General features: G+C 40.3%; 1 pseudogene; it reads left to right on the plus strand.

The window, feature by feature from the left end:
- Positions 1-1,881: 1,881 nt before the first annotated feature.
- LOC124127372 lies at positions 1,882-12,279 on the plus strand (annotated as a pseudogene).
- Positions 12,280-15,602: the final 3,323 nt, after the last annotated feature.

Below are 15,602 nucleotides of genomic sequence, written 5' to 3' on the forward strand. Positions count from 1 at the left end.
GATGCAAAATCACACACTAACGGTTTCGAGTGGAAAGTGACTGGTCCTGAAAGCCAACAAACAAAAAGCGTTCTGTTTCACTTTTCAGGCCAGATGACTTCATCCAAGCAAAGGACTCTGCAGGATTGCTGATCCCCTCAACACACTGCACATAAACTCGATGCAGTGGTCGTTTAGATAGCCTCTCCTTGAAAAACTGAGTCTGGGCCGACTCGATATGGCACTTCGCTTGGTTGACACTCATTTCTGTACCGTCCAGCAGTACAGAACCATCAACATAATGAACACTGACTTTGAGATTATGTCCCACATCCTTGGCTCGTTTTGGAAAACTGTGGAATGCATTGTGTTCATCATTAGTCTTGACATGCTTCACCAGAGGACCATCAGACAAATAAATGTGTACAAAAGTGCACCAAACAGCATGACGAGTCTCCACATTAATCATGGAACATTATAAAACAATGAGTGTGCTGTAATTTGATTGATAAAAATACTCTCATTATTCGTGATCTCTACGGCATATGTATACTTCTGATAGATATCACTTCTTCGCAGTTGCATATTGAAGAATCCCACTTCTTAGGAATGACTTACGGAAGATTAGATTCATTAACTGGTCACAGTGGTAACACGTCGCAGCATCACTATTTGACAGTGATTTATAAACACATACTCATGATGTAGTCGGAATCGTACAATCGACTCTGCTTTCATCAGAGATTTCTTATGAATATGGAAGGGGTTTTGTCGCTTTTTATAACATAATTCAATACATATATAGAAAACATGGTTTGAATATATCGGGTGCATTGTCAGTTTGTGTATCGCCGTTCGGATCCTAGCTCATCCTCTCGGTCAATGGTGTGTCTGGTCAAGAATGGATCATTTGCAGGACGCCGTGGCATAGACGAATATTGCTACTGAACTACATTCATTCTATCCATCATTCCCTCCTTCTCTGCACCCCTCACTCACTCCGAAATAGCATTTGAAACTATAAGGAAATGTATAACGATGGCCACAGCACAAAGTAGAGTGACGGTCTGAGCGTTGGCTGACCAGAGATTACACGGTTTGTTTAGTATGTACGGAAATATTTATTCAGATCTTGCAAAACACCTGCTGTTTTTTCACATGTACATAAATATAGCGACAAGTTTACACGTTGACTTGAAGGAGACTCTTTTGATAGTTTTACATTCTGAAAAGTAAAATTAGGACCTAGAATGGAATTATTATGCCCAAATCTACCATGTGGTATAATCAATATCAGCTTTGAAGTGTTGTGAACAGAAACATGTGGTTGCTTACTGCGCAGTGAAACACCTTAGAATCATAACAAAGAAATGGCATAACTACCGATACATAAGACAAACTATTGAAACAATATCCAAGGTTTTATATGTCCTCGTGATAAAAACCCTGTACGTATTCGCCACCATAGCTTCGTTGTGAACCCTATTCAAATTTTATTATGGCAAAGATTGCCCACCAATCAAATAACTCGTGTGAGCGAGAAAACATATGTGCTAATTTAGTACTTGCAGTATAGTGTAGGGTGAGAAAATAATCATTGTCTTCGTCGTTTATAGTCTTAGTTTCAGCTGTTTTTAACACAAATTACATAGTTTAAATATATGTAAAGGTTCAACAGAATATACCGTTAATTTGTTAGTTTTAGATTCGGCTGCATATAATTATTAACGGAATAAGAATGTAATAGATTCTGGACTGGCAAACAAAAGATCACGTGACATCTTGAATAATTTGTTGAGTAAAGCTGACGTTCGCAATTAAGAGTCATAAACCTTCACGATAATAAGTGTTTGGCTACACTGTGCAGAATGGCACATTTATGATGTTGGGAGAGGAACAAATGGCACATCCCTGATCTGTATAAAAGACTACCTGTCTGCACACATTGTCACTTCATCTCGATCCACAAAGATGAACGCACTTCTCACCATCCTTCTTTGTACCTTGGCCAGTAAGTTTGTATTTTTGTTCCAAATGCCTCGGATCTATTTAACAATTACAAAAGCAACGAACTAACGTCAAACTATGGGCAGGTTTCTAAATGATTAAATGTAATAAGTAAGATTAGGATCACTTATATCCTTTCTTTAGTATATGTACACAATACATGCTGTTGCAGCTACGGCCCTGGCTGAGATCAGCCCCAACATCGTTGGAGGCAGCAATGCAGCTGCAGGAGAGTTTCCCTGGCAAGGAAGTGTCCAGGTGAGGAGTGGCAGCAGCTGGTTCCATATCTGTGGCTGCGTCCTCTACACCACCAGCAAGGCCCTCACTGCCGCCCACTGTCTCTCCAACAGGTAACAATTTATAATGATAACACACGAAGCAGAAAACTGCAAATAAACCATGTTAAGAAGCAAATACTCCTATTACTTGATATCACGGTCCGATAATATGCTAATGAGATCACATGGCAGGAACGACTTTTTAGCGCCAAACGGGGCGATGCAATGTCTGCTTGATGAATAAACCAGAAGTTTAGTTAGGGGTTTGCCGATGTGTGGGTGTTTCAGCAGACAAACATGGCTGAAAATTATGATATTGAGCGGTTCACTCGAACAGGGTATCCATACGCGGATTTAAAAATTTACTTTATCTACTGAAAATACCGTCGATTATTGTGATAATAACATTGTGTGATACAGAGATTATTACCTCCGTGTGTTTCCATATCGTAAATTTCATATATTAAGAATACAAAAATATATCATGCTTGCCAAAGACTCCCATCATACACATTTTATTCCAAAGATATCATGCTTACAATACGGAAACACGCTTGGTTAGTAGAAATACAATTGAACGGTTTCTCGTTAAGGACGTAGTGCGGATGTTTTACCACATAATTAATTAAACATGGAAGCTTCCATCAATACTTCTTTATGCTCTGAAGAGGCCACAGGCCTATAGTACATTCCCTTGTAAAGAACCATTTTTCATAACGTGCTGGCTATCCACGATTTTTAAGACTGCGGTTTTTGTATTGTCTCCATATACAGTTAGTTTCAATACCATTCCTCATAATAAGTCACTACCTCACCAATCTGTCTCTGTAGACCATTAATATTATCTGAAAACAAAATGATGTCATCTGCAATTTTGTCATAACAGCTTTGTAATAACTGGATGTTACTGAATCCCATTTGTCCACTCATCTGTGTTATCTGTAAAATGTACAACTGTTCCCAGTGTACGCTCAGATGATTTAGCATAGATTAAGTAAAAGGAAATATTTAAATTATTGGTTATGTGGCACTAGTGTGAGGAATGATTTCATTATTAAAAACTCTGTAAATTGTGTCATGCAACACTGATAATGATTCTCTCATGACATTCACAGCGCTAGCAGTTACCGTCTTGGCTTTGGCATACTCAGAATGAACGATAATGATGGAACTGAACAGTACTCCTCGGTCACCTCCTACACCAACGTGAGTTATTTCCCTTAGTTTAAACACTTCCACATTATGTCTATCGTCTACAGTTTATTTTCATGTTTGTATTTTGAAATGGAAATGTAACAGAGGGAATTATATTGTGTTGACAGTTTTGAACGTCAGCTACTGAGCACTGTTTTGTCTGTTTATCTCGTATAGCACCCTGACTACAATGGTAATGCTGGTGGCTATCCTAACGACATCGCAGTCCTGAGACTGTCAACCTCAATGGACACAAGCAGTTCAGCTGTGTCAACCGTCAGTCTGGCTTCTGGTAGCAACGACTATGCCGGACAAACATGCACGATCAGCGGATGGGGAAGACTCAGTGGTCAGTATTCCTCTTTGAGTGCACTTTTTGTTACCATGTTACAGTTCATTCGTCCATAAGATCCATGCGCACTACATCATGATGGCAGTACATTTACCACTTGTTTACACATGTCTGCTCCCGTAGGAGGTGGCAGCACCCCAAACGTCCTCCAGAAGGTCGACATGACCGTGCTGACCAACACCGACTGTTCCAACAGATGGTCTAGTATCAGTGGTGCCACCGTCAACTCTGGACACATCTGTATCTTTGCGTCTGGCAAATCTGCCTGCAGTGTGAGTACACATAACCACTCCTACCTTTGTTGACATATAAATCAAGTAGATAAGCCATTCCTGTACCAGCCCTACAACTTCCTCTGTAAGTGCACTACTAGTTTCACATAAAATGATTTAGGATAGGGATACGTTGTTGTAGTATGACGTGTTTGTCATTATGAATTCCCATCGCATATGTTCCATTAACGTGTGATAATACTCTATATAAGTTTTAACTGACAAATTACTTTCGGTTTTAGGGTGACAGTGGTGGCCCGCTGGTATGCGGTAATACGCTGACTGGAATCACATCATGGGGTATCAGCTCCTGCTCTGGCAGCTACCCCAGTGTCTACACTCGTGTGTCCTCCTTCAACTCCTGGGTCCAGGGACAGTAAAATGCATTCTTGTAGAACTGGCGGATGACGTTTCACGAATAAAATACACAAAACATTCAAAATATGCCTTTTTTAAAACGACTCTGTCTGTATGAAACGTTGTGGAAAAGTCGAAGTGTCAAGTCAACGCTTTAACTATGGACTACCGCCTTGTCTCTGTGGATTCTTACAGCCAAAACAACTGAACACGCTTTAGACAAGATTAGCAAATAATATATAAATGGATCGTTCGCTAGATACAACAGAACTCATGAATAATTGATTATCCTATGGTAACCGTCCATTATGAGATAGTATGTAATACGTGATCGGTGCCGTCGGTTTACCGAGCATTACGCAGAAGTTGTTGTTTTGGTATAAATGTTTACACTATTATTTGCACCCCTGCACTCAAGTAATGTTCTCCGCTAAGAGTTTAGTAATGACAGACACACACAAGTTGGAGTTCAGTGTTTGAGGCCCCGTGGCCCAGAATACAATCTTACCCACATTGACAGTGGTATTTCAAATAGAAATTTAAACTGAAGATTAATCATAAAATTTTCAATTGAATCGCCTATTAAAAGCCTATCTCTTGATGACATTGATGGATATTGCTGAGAGTGTATTACAAGGGAAAATCAAGCTACAAATCTACATGATTCTGCTCTGAGGGAATCCACGATACTATATCTATATCATGTATGAGTGAGTGAGAAAGTAAGGATGGTTTTACACCGCTTTCAGCAATATTCCAGCAAATCACGGCCGGGGAAGGTTGCAGTGTTGGGGAGTCTTCACATTCTCCGAAAAGTTCTGGGTGGGTTTGACTAGGCTGCACTTCCTGGGAGAAGTCCCATTCGCTGTATGGGCTGCGTGTGGAGGGGGCAAGGGCCCTGAGCTGATGATGAGCCTAACCAGCCTGACTGTGGCAGGATCACCCAAACCCTCTTTCCTGCATTTGTTATGTTTAATCTGTAAATAATAATAATAATAATAATAATAATAATAATAATAATAATAATAATAATAATTAAAAAAAAACAGTTTTCGAAAACGAACCAAGGATGTGGGACATAATCTCAATGATTTTGTTGATGGTTCTGTACTGCTGGATGGTACAGAAATGAGTGTCAACCAAGCGAAGTACCGTATCAAGTCGGCCAATCTTTTCAAGGAGAGGCTTTCTGAACGAGCACTTCATCGAGCTTATATGCAGTGTGTTGAGAAGATCAGCAATACTGCAGAGTCCTTCACTTGGATGAAGTCGTCTGGCCTGCAAAATGAAACAGAAGACTTTCTGTTTGCTGCTCAGGACCAGTCACTTCCCACTCGAAACCGTCAATGTGTGATTTTGCATCAAAATGTAAATATGAAATGTAGATTATGTAATGAAGTTAATGAGACTGTCCAACACATTGTCAGTGGATGCCCCGCTTTGGGACAAACACAGTATCTTAAACGACATGATGTTGTAGCTCGATCATTTTATTACCGTCTTCGCCATGCCTGTGGCTTGGACACAGAGGTCCACCCATTGTACGACCCGGAATATGTAGATGGCGTCATGAAAAATGATAAATACAACATTCTTTGGAATAGGCCCGTTTACAGCCTCAGACGTATCCAGGTCAACAAACCTGGTCTTGTCCTTTTTGATAAATCCAATGAAATCATTTATATCATTGAATTTTCTGTTCCCTTTGACACTAATGTGATTGACAAGATTGAGGAAAAACATGGCAAATATGCGGACCTCGCTTTCGAAATGTCACACTTGCATCCCAAGTACCAAGTTGTCCGACTCCCCGTTGTTCTCGGTGCCTTAGGGTTGGTACCTCCCAATCTGTTGACTGACATTGGGAGAGTACCCGGGTTTGCTACCAGGAATACAGCCTTTCTGACAATCTGGGTAATGCAGAAGGTTGCAGTGTTGGGGAGTCTTCACATTCTCAAGTTCTGGGTGGGTTTGACTAGACAGCGCTTCCCGGGAGAAGTCCCATTCGATGTCTGGGCTGCGTGTAGAGGGGGCAAGGGCCCTGTGCTGATGATGAGACTAACCAGCCTGACTGTGCCAGGATCATCCAAATCCTCTTTGCTGCATTTTATATTTTAATCTTTAACTACTACTACTACTACTACTACTACTACTACTACTACTACTACTACTACTACTACTACTTCTACTACTTCTACTACTACTACTACTACTACTAACCCAGTTAGGGCTAACCCCCCAAAACTGGTTCAAAACTGGGTTACAGAAAGCCATTAAGACATTCAACTAACAACGCCGCAGCCCAGTCAGCCTCCCTCCGGAATACAAACCAACCAAACTGGGGATGGGACTTGCCCCAGGGGGAGGCATAGACCCCACCCTAGAATATCCTTGGACGCAGCAAATGAAGTCAACACTTCTTGAGTGTGCGAAAGCAACAGGGTGGCCAGAAATATCACAAGTAAATGGCAAATTGTTGACTAGGAGAAAGCCATGCCAATGTATGCATATCTGACAGAACAAAACATCCGTGACCAGCCCCGGCGACTCAAATTATATTTTTGCCGTGAACCTGGTGAGCTAACTGCCAACACTGGTCAGGCGCCTTTGCGTATTTGTGTTGAACCAACAGTTCCAACAGTAGCAATCCCGAAATTGCTAATGAACATTCGCATTATTCTTCCTCAATTACCTGATGCAGTTGTCACTGATGATCCACACATGGGCTAACAAAATGAAATTCCTGATGGTGGCCTCGAAGATTCCGAACCCGTCTTTTGTCAATGATCTTTCTAATTATCCTTTGTATATTTTGTTTATGTCATTCTATAATCAAATCGTTGATTTACCGATTGAGAAACGGAGGCCAATGAAACAGTTTAACAAATCATTTGCACAGAATCAACTTGATACAATCAATAGCATTATTTCTGTCACTCTTAATGGTGACTGTTCTTTGCATGACATTAACTATTGGTGGTGTCCCCGGTCGTGATATTGCTGGAATATTGCTAAAAGCGGCGTAAAACCTTACTTTCTCACCCACTCATACATGATATAAATATAGTATCGTGGATATCCATCAGGGCAGAATCATGTAGCTTTATTTCCACTTAAAATATACTCTCAGCAATACCCATCAATTTCATCAAGTGATATTTTTGATAGGCGATTCATTTGAAAATTTTATGATTAATCTACAGTTTAAATTTCTATTCGAAATACCACTGTCAATGTGGGTAAGATTGTACTCTGGGCCACGGGGCCTCCAACACTGAACTACAACTCTGTGTGTGTGTGTGTGTGTGTGTGTGTGTCATTAATACACTGTTAGCGGAGTACACCACTTGCGTGCAGGGGACAGGGAATAGTGTATACATCTATGCCAAAACAACAACTTCTGTTGACACTGTTGACATTCGCACACCCAACCAAATATTTTAGCGGGTGATCTACCGAAACTTGTCGTTTTACAGGACGTATTTGTTGGCAATCGATACACATTTAAATTTCAACCACTTACTGTTGTGGCAGTGTAAATAAAAGTTATAAAAACCCTATTAAGGCATTTTACATCATTCTATATATGATAAGAATCCACATTACCACAGATGTTTCCATTAAATTACATTTACTGCATAATGCTCGGTAAACCGACGGCACCGATCACGTATTACATACTATCACATAATGGACGGTTGCCATAGGATAATCAATTAATGATGAGTTTTGTTGTATCTAGCGAACTATTATGCATAAAATAACATAAAGCACGTTTATATATTATTTGATATTTCCTAATCTTGTCTAAAGCGTGTTCAGTTGTTTTTGCCGTAAGAATCCACAGAGACAGGGAGGTAGTCCATAGTTAAAGCGTTGACTTGTGAATTCGACTTTTCAACAACGAGTCTTTTTGCGTAATAAAACAACATATTTTGAATGTTTTATGTATTTTAATCTTGAAACGTCATCTGCCTGTTTTACAAGAGTGTCTTTTATTGTATCTGGACCCAGTTGTAGAAGGAGGACACACGAGTGTAGACACTGGGGTAGCTGCCTGAGCAGGAGCTGATACCCCATGATGTGATTCCAGTCAACGTATTACCGCATACCAGCGGGCCACCACTGTCACCCTAAAACCGAAAGTAATTTGTCAGTTAAAACCTATTAGAGTATTATCACACGTTAATGGAACATATGCGATGGTAATTCATAATGACAAACACGTCATACTACAACAACGTATCCCTATCCTAAATCATTTTATGTGAAACAACGTTGTGCACATGCAGAGGTAGCGGTAGGGCTGGTACAGGAATGGCTTATCTACTTGATTTATATGTCAACAAAGGTAGGAGTGGTTATGTGAACTCACACTGCAGGCAGATTTGCCAGACGCAAAGATACAGATGTGTCCAGAGTTGACGGTGGCACCACTGATACTAGACCATCTGTTGGAACAGTCGGTGTTGGTCAGCACGGTCATGTCGACCTTCTGGAGGACGTTTGGGGTGCTGCCACCTCCTACGGGAGCAGACATGTGAAAACAATTGGTGAATGTACTGCCATCATGATGTAGTGCGCATGGATCTTATGGACGAATGAACTGTAACATGGTAACAAAAAGTGCACTCAAAGAGGAATACTGACCACTGAGTCTTCCCCATCCGCTGATCGTGCATGTTTGTCCGGCATAGTCGTTGCTACCAGAAGCCAGATTAATGATTGACACAGCTGAACTGCTTGTGTCCATTGAGGTTGACAGTCTCAGGACTGCGATGTCGTTAGGATAGCCACCAGCATTACCATTGTAGTCAGGGTGCTATACGAGATAAACAGACAAAGTAGTGCTCAATAGCTGACGCTTAAAAACTGTGAACACAATATAATTGTTACCTGTGTTTCATTCCCATTTCAAAATACAAACATGAAAGTAAACTGTAGACGATAGACATTATGTGGAAGTGTTTAAACTAAGGGAAATAACTCACGTTGGTGTAGGAGGTGACTGAAGAGTACTGTTCAGTTCCATCATTATCGTTCATTCTGAGTATGCCAAAGCCAAGACGGTAACTGCTAGCGCTGTGAATGTCATGAGAGAGACATTATCAGTGTTGCATGACACAATTTACAGACTATTTAGTAATTTAATCATTTCTCACACTAGTGCCTCATAACCAATAATTCAAATATTTCCTTAGAGTTAATATCTGCCAAATCATCTAAGCTTACACTGAGAACAGATGTACAGATAACAGATTCAAGATGAGTGCATAAATGGGATTCAGATACATCCAGCCATTACAAAGTTGTTATGACAAAATTGCAGATGACATAATTTTGTTTTCAGTTAATATTAATGGTCGACCGAGTCAGATTTGTGAGCTAGAGACTTATTATGAGGAATTGAAACTAACTGTATATGGAGACAATACAAACATCGTAGTCTGAAAAATCGTGGAGAGCTAGCACGTTATGAAAAATGGTTTTTTAAAAGGGAATGTTCTATAGGCCTGTGGACTCTTCAGTGCATAAAGAAGTATTGATGGAAGCTTCCATTTTTAATTAATTATGTGGTAAAACAACCGCACTACTACCGTTCAATTGTATTTCTACTAACCAAGCGTGTTTCCGTATTGTAAGCATGATATCTTCGGAATAACATGTGTATATTGCGTGTCTTTAGCGCACATGATGCATATTTGTACTCTTATATATGAAATGTACGATATGGAATCACACGGAGGTCATAATCTCTGTATCATATAATGTTATTCTCACAATAATTGACGGCATTTTCAGTAGATGAAGTAACTTTTAAATCCGCGTATGGATACCATGTTCGAGTGAACCGCTCCATTATATCATATAGAGCCAAACAATTTTGGGCCATGTTTATCTACTGAAATACCCACACATCTGGAAACCCCTACCTACACTTCTTCTGATTTATTCATCAAGCAGACATTGCATCGCCCCGTGTGGCGCTTAAAAGTCGTTCCTGCAATGTGATCTCTGCATATTGTCGGATCGTGAAATCAGGTAATGGTAGTATTGAATTCTAAACATGGTTTAATTTCAGTTTTCTGCTTCGTGTGTTATCATTATAAATTGTTACCTGTTGGAGAGACAGTGAGCGGCAGTGAGGGCCTTGCTGGTGGTGTAGAGGACGCAGCCACAGATATGGAACCAGCTGCTGCCACTCCTCACCTGGACACTTCCTTGCCAGGGAAACTCTCCTGCAGCTGCATTGCTGCCTCCAACGATGTTGGTGCTGATCTCAGCCAGGGCCGTAGCTGCAACAGCATGCATAGTGTATATGTATTACGGAAAGTATATAAGTGATCCTCATCATACTTATTACATTTAATGATTTAGAAACCTGCCCATAGTTTGACATTAGTTCGTTGGTTGTGTAATTGTTCAATAGATCCGAGGCATTTGGAGTAAAATACAAACTTACTGGCCAAGGTACAGAGAAGGATGGTGAGAAGTGCGTTTATCTTTGTGGGTCGAGATGAAGTGACAATGTGTGCAGACAGGTAGTCTTTTATACAGATCAGGGGAGTGCCATTTGTTCCTTTCCCAACATCATAAATGTGCCATTCTGCACAGTGTAGCGAAACAGTTACTATCGTGAAGGTTTATGACTCTTAATTGCGAACGTCAGCTTTACTCCACAACTCATTCAAGATGTCACGTGATCTCTTGTTTGCCAGTCCAGAATCTATTACATGCTTATCTGTTAATATTAATATGCAGCAGAATTGAAAACGAACAAATAAACGGTATATTCTTTACATATTTTTAAACCATGTAAACAGCTGAAACTAAGACTATAAGCAACTAAAACAATGGTTATTTTCCCAACCTACACTATACTCTAAATACTAAATTAGCACATATGTTTTCTCGCTCACTAGAGTAATTTGATTGGTGGGCAATCTTTGCCATAATGACCTTTGAATAGGATTCACAACGAGGCTATGGTGGCGAATACGTACAGGGTATTTATCATGAGGACGCATAACACCTTGGATATTGTTTTAATAGTTTGTCTTATGTATCAGTCATACCATTTCTTTGGTCATACCATTTCTTTGTTATGATTCTAAGGTGTTTCACTGCGCAGTAAGCAACCACATGTTTCTGTTCACAACACTTCAAAGCTGATATTGATTACACCACATAGTAGATTTGGGCATTATAATTCAATTCTAGGTTGTAATTGGAATGTCAAACCATCAAGAGAATCTCCTTCAAGTCAACGATTAAAATTTTCGCTATATTTATTTACATGTGAAAAAGCAGCAGGTACTTTCCAAGATCTGAATAATATTTCCGTAGATACTATACAAACCTCGTAATCCCTGGTCAGCCAACGCTCAGACCGTCACTCTACTTTGTGCTTTGGCCATCGTTATAAATTTTCTTATAGTTTCAAATGCTGTTTCAAAGTGAGTGAAGGGTGCAGGGATGGAGGGATTGATGGATAGAATGAATGTAATGCAGTAGCAAAATTCGTCTGTGTCACGGCGTCCTGCAAATGATCGATTCTTGACCAGACTCACCACTGACCGAGAGGACGAGCTACGATCCGAACGGCGATACGCAAACTGCCAATGCACCCGATATATTAAAACCATGTTTACTTTATATGTATTGATTAATGTTACTTTCGGTTTTAGGGTGACAGTGGTGGCCCGCTGGTATGCGGTAATACGTTGACTGGAATCACATCATGGGGTATCAGCTCCTGCTCTGGCAGCTACCCCAGTGTCTACACTCGTGTGTCCTCCTTCTACACTTGGGTCCAGATACAATAAAGGACACTCTTGTAGAACTGGCGGATGACGTTTCAAGAATAAAATACACAAAACATTCAAAATATGTTTTTTACGTAAAAAGACTTAGTCTGGATGATACGTTGTTGAGTCAACAAGTCAACGATTATAATGATATATAAATGTGCTTTATGTTAGTTTTATACGCAATAGTTCGCTAGATACAACGAAATACATAAATTAATGATTATCGTAAGGGAACCGTCCATTATGTGATACCGAGCATTACGCAGTGACTGTAATTTTATGGAAACATCTGTGGTCATGTCGATTCTTATCATATATTGTATGATACGCCAAAATACGCGATATGCAACAAAACTCATCAATAATTGATTATCCTATGGCAGTCGTCCATTTTGTGACAGAATGTAATACGTGATCGATGCCATCGGCTTACAGTAAATGTAATCTGTGGTAGTTTCGGTAGCTCACCCGCTGAAATGTTTGGTTGGGTGTGCGAATGTTAAAAGAAGTTATTGTTTTGGTATAGATGTATACACTATTCCCTGCACCCCTTCACGCAAGTGGTGTACTCCGCTAAGATTGTAGTAATGACAGACACACACACAGTTGTAGTTCAGTGATGGAGGACCCGTGGCCCAGAGTACAATCCTGCACACATTGACAGTGGTATTTCCAGTAGAAATTTAAACTGTAGATTAATCAGAAAAATTTCAATTGCATCGCCTATAAAAATATCTCTTGATTTACTTAAATTTACTTCCATATTCCACGTTTGGCAAAAACGTTAGACTCATAATAGCTTCTTTTGTAGTTGAACAACTGAATCGGATACCAAAACAATACCATCTGCAAACAACAACATCTTGATGACCTAAATCACATCATTTACAAAGATACCATTGGCTTCACTTTCCATCATATCAATAGCCAACTGGTTAATGAAAAATATCATAAGTACAGGACTAGGCATATAGCCTTGCCTAACACCGAATTTCCTAAGCTTACACAAGCACGCACATTTCTGCACATGCTTTCTAAAACATTATACATTTTACCATGAATACCCTTCTGTAATAACACATATCTGAACTTTATTCCTATCAATTTATCAAATGCCTTCACTGGATGAAAAACGTAGCATCAGCGTTTTGTTTCATTTAAATATTAAATAAATCTTGCCTTTCATAATAGGAAATACATTTGTTGTGCAGACATGGAGATGAGCACTAAATGGAAATTGATAATGGCTAATAAATAATATTATATATATATATATATATATATATATATATATATATATATATATATATATATATCCAACATGAATGTAATTGATCTGAGCATGGCAAACCATAAGAAAATAGAATTTTAAAATTGACAGAAAGGTGGACAGCGTGTGAAGCTTGCTAGCAACAGGTACAAACTGAACACTGTCGTAACATTAAGGGGTTGAAAGCTAAATGAGCCTCTATTACCAACGAACGTAAGATGATCGTAACTCCCATACTTTGATATAGGCTTACTATAGTCTTAGCGCTAAGATCTCACACGATGGCGGTGGGGAATCCGGGCTGCTGATTACTTTTATCACACTGTGTCTCAAAACCAACAAACACAAATATAGGTCGTCATTTGGACTCTCTATCATCTGATGAAGAAGTCTCTCCCGATGCTGCTAATTCTTTACTGAACGTCAGGGCCCACTTGCACAAAGCGATCTTAGCGCTAAGATGATCGTAATTCCCCTACTTTAACATAGGCTTACATTAGTCTTAGCGCTAAATTCGCTTTGTGCCAGTGGGCCAAGGTGTTCCTGTGCCATCCTAGAAGTTGTTTGATGAAGATTACAACATTCAAGGAGCCAGTAAAGCTTTCAAAACGTTTTATCGTGGACACGTGGAGGACATTTCCCAATTTAACGCATCAGTGACAAAGACGATGTCCGAATGAATTCCCTATTTTGACTTGTACCATACGTTCAGGTAAATAAATGATTTGTCTTTGCTTGTGTTTCTTTTGGATGCCACCAGTATGGCAGTAAACCCTTACCTTTTGGCGAACACCAGGTATAATCACTATTTGATAGTGACAAACTATATTAACGGGCACATTCCTGGAAAACGTGTTTGGTTACCATTTGCAAGAGATGATCATACTTATTTTGATGATAGAATTTAAGCAGAAATGGGCTTTACACACTGTACCCATATCGGGAATCGAACCCGGGTCTTCGGCGTGACGAGCGAACGCTTAAACCACTAGGCCACCCCCCCCCCCCCCCCCCCCCTGATTTTATATGACGTTTTGTTTGTTGGTTGTTTAACGCCTCACTCAGCAATATTCCAACTTTATGAAGACAGTTTGTAAATAATCGAGTCTGGACCAGACAATCCAGTGCTTGACATCATGAGCATCAATCCACGCAATTGGGATATGATGACATGTATCAACCAAGTCAGCGAGCCTGACCTCCCGATCCCGTTAGTCGCCTTTTACGGCATGGGTTGCTGAAGACCTGACGTACCGAGTATCTTTAAGGGTGTTTATATGACGATATGAAAAAGAACATGGGTAATACATGGAAGATCCTACTCGTAACTCGGATTCATGATTTGTCTTGCTGTCCCTCGTGATCTTAATACTCAAAGTCCCAAAATTAATTTACACCAGACATATAATCATTTATTCCTCTTAACAAATCAACATGACATTTGACAAGCAAATTCATTCGTTATTTAATTGCTACCACATGCCAAGATTGACAAGAAATCAGCGACACCAAGCCCTTGGACGGTTGCAAGCTGGACAAATCGCCCGGCAAGTAGCCAATGCATTAAAATTTTCAAGTCCACGTAAGGACCATATACAGGCTCCAGCAACGGTACCAGACCACCAACACTACAGATGACCGACAACGTAGTGGTAGACCAAGTGTTACCACCCGACGTCAGGATCGTCAGATTGTGCGACAGCATCTTCAAGATCGCTTTGTTACTGCTGCGGTTACTACTCGACAGACCATGGGGACACACCAGCGACACATAAGTGCGGACACCGTGCGTCGACGATTGACGAGCAGACACTTCCACTGTCACAGGCCGCACGGAGGATCAATTCTGACACCACGTCATCGCCGGGACCGTCTTCAGTGGGCAACACAGCTCCAGCATTGGCGCCACCAGCAGTGGAGAAGAGTCCTCTTCTCAGACGAGAGCAGTTACTGTATCTCAACAGCAGATGGCAGAGACAGAGAGAGAGAGAGAGCGAGAGAGAGAGAGAGAGAGAGAGAGAGAGAGAGAGAGAGAGAGAGAGTCTGGCGACGCCGTGGAGAACATTATTCGGATGCTTGTGT

The sequence above is a fragment of the Haliotis rufescens genome, unplaced genomic scaffold (genome assembly GCF_023055435.1).
Source record: "Haliotis rufescens isolate VD_foot unplaced genomic scaffold, xgHalRufe1.0.p SCAF_32, whole genome shotgun sequence".
Taxonomy (NCBI): Eukaryota; Metazoa; Mollusca; class Gastropoda; order Lepetellida; family Haliotidae; genus Haliotis; species Haliotis rufescens.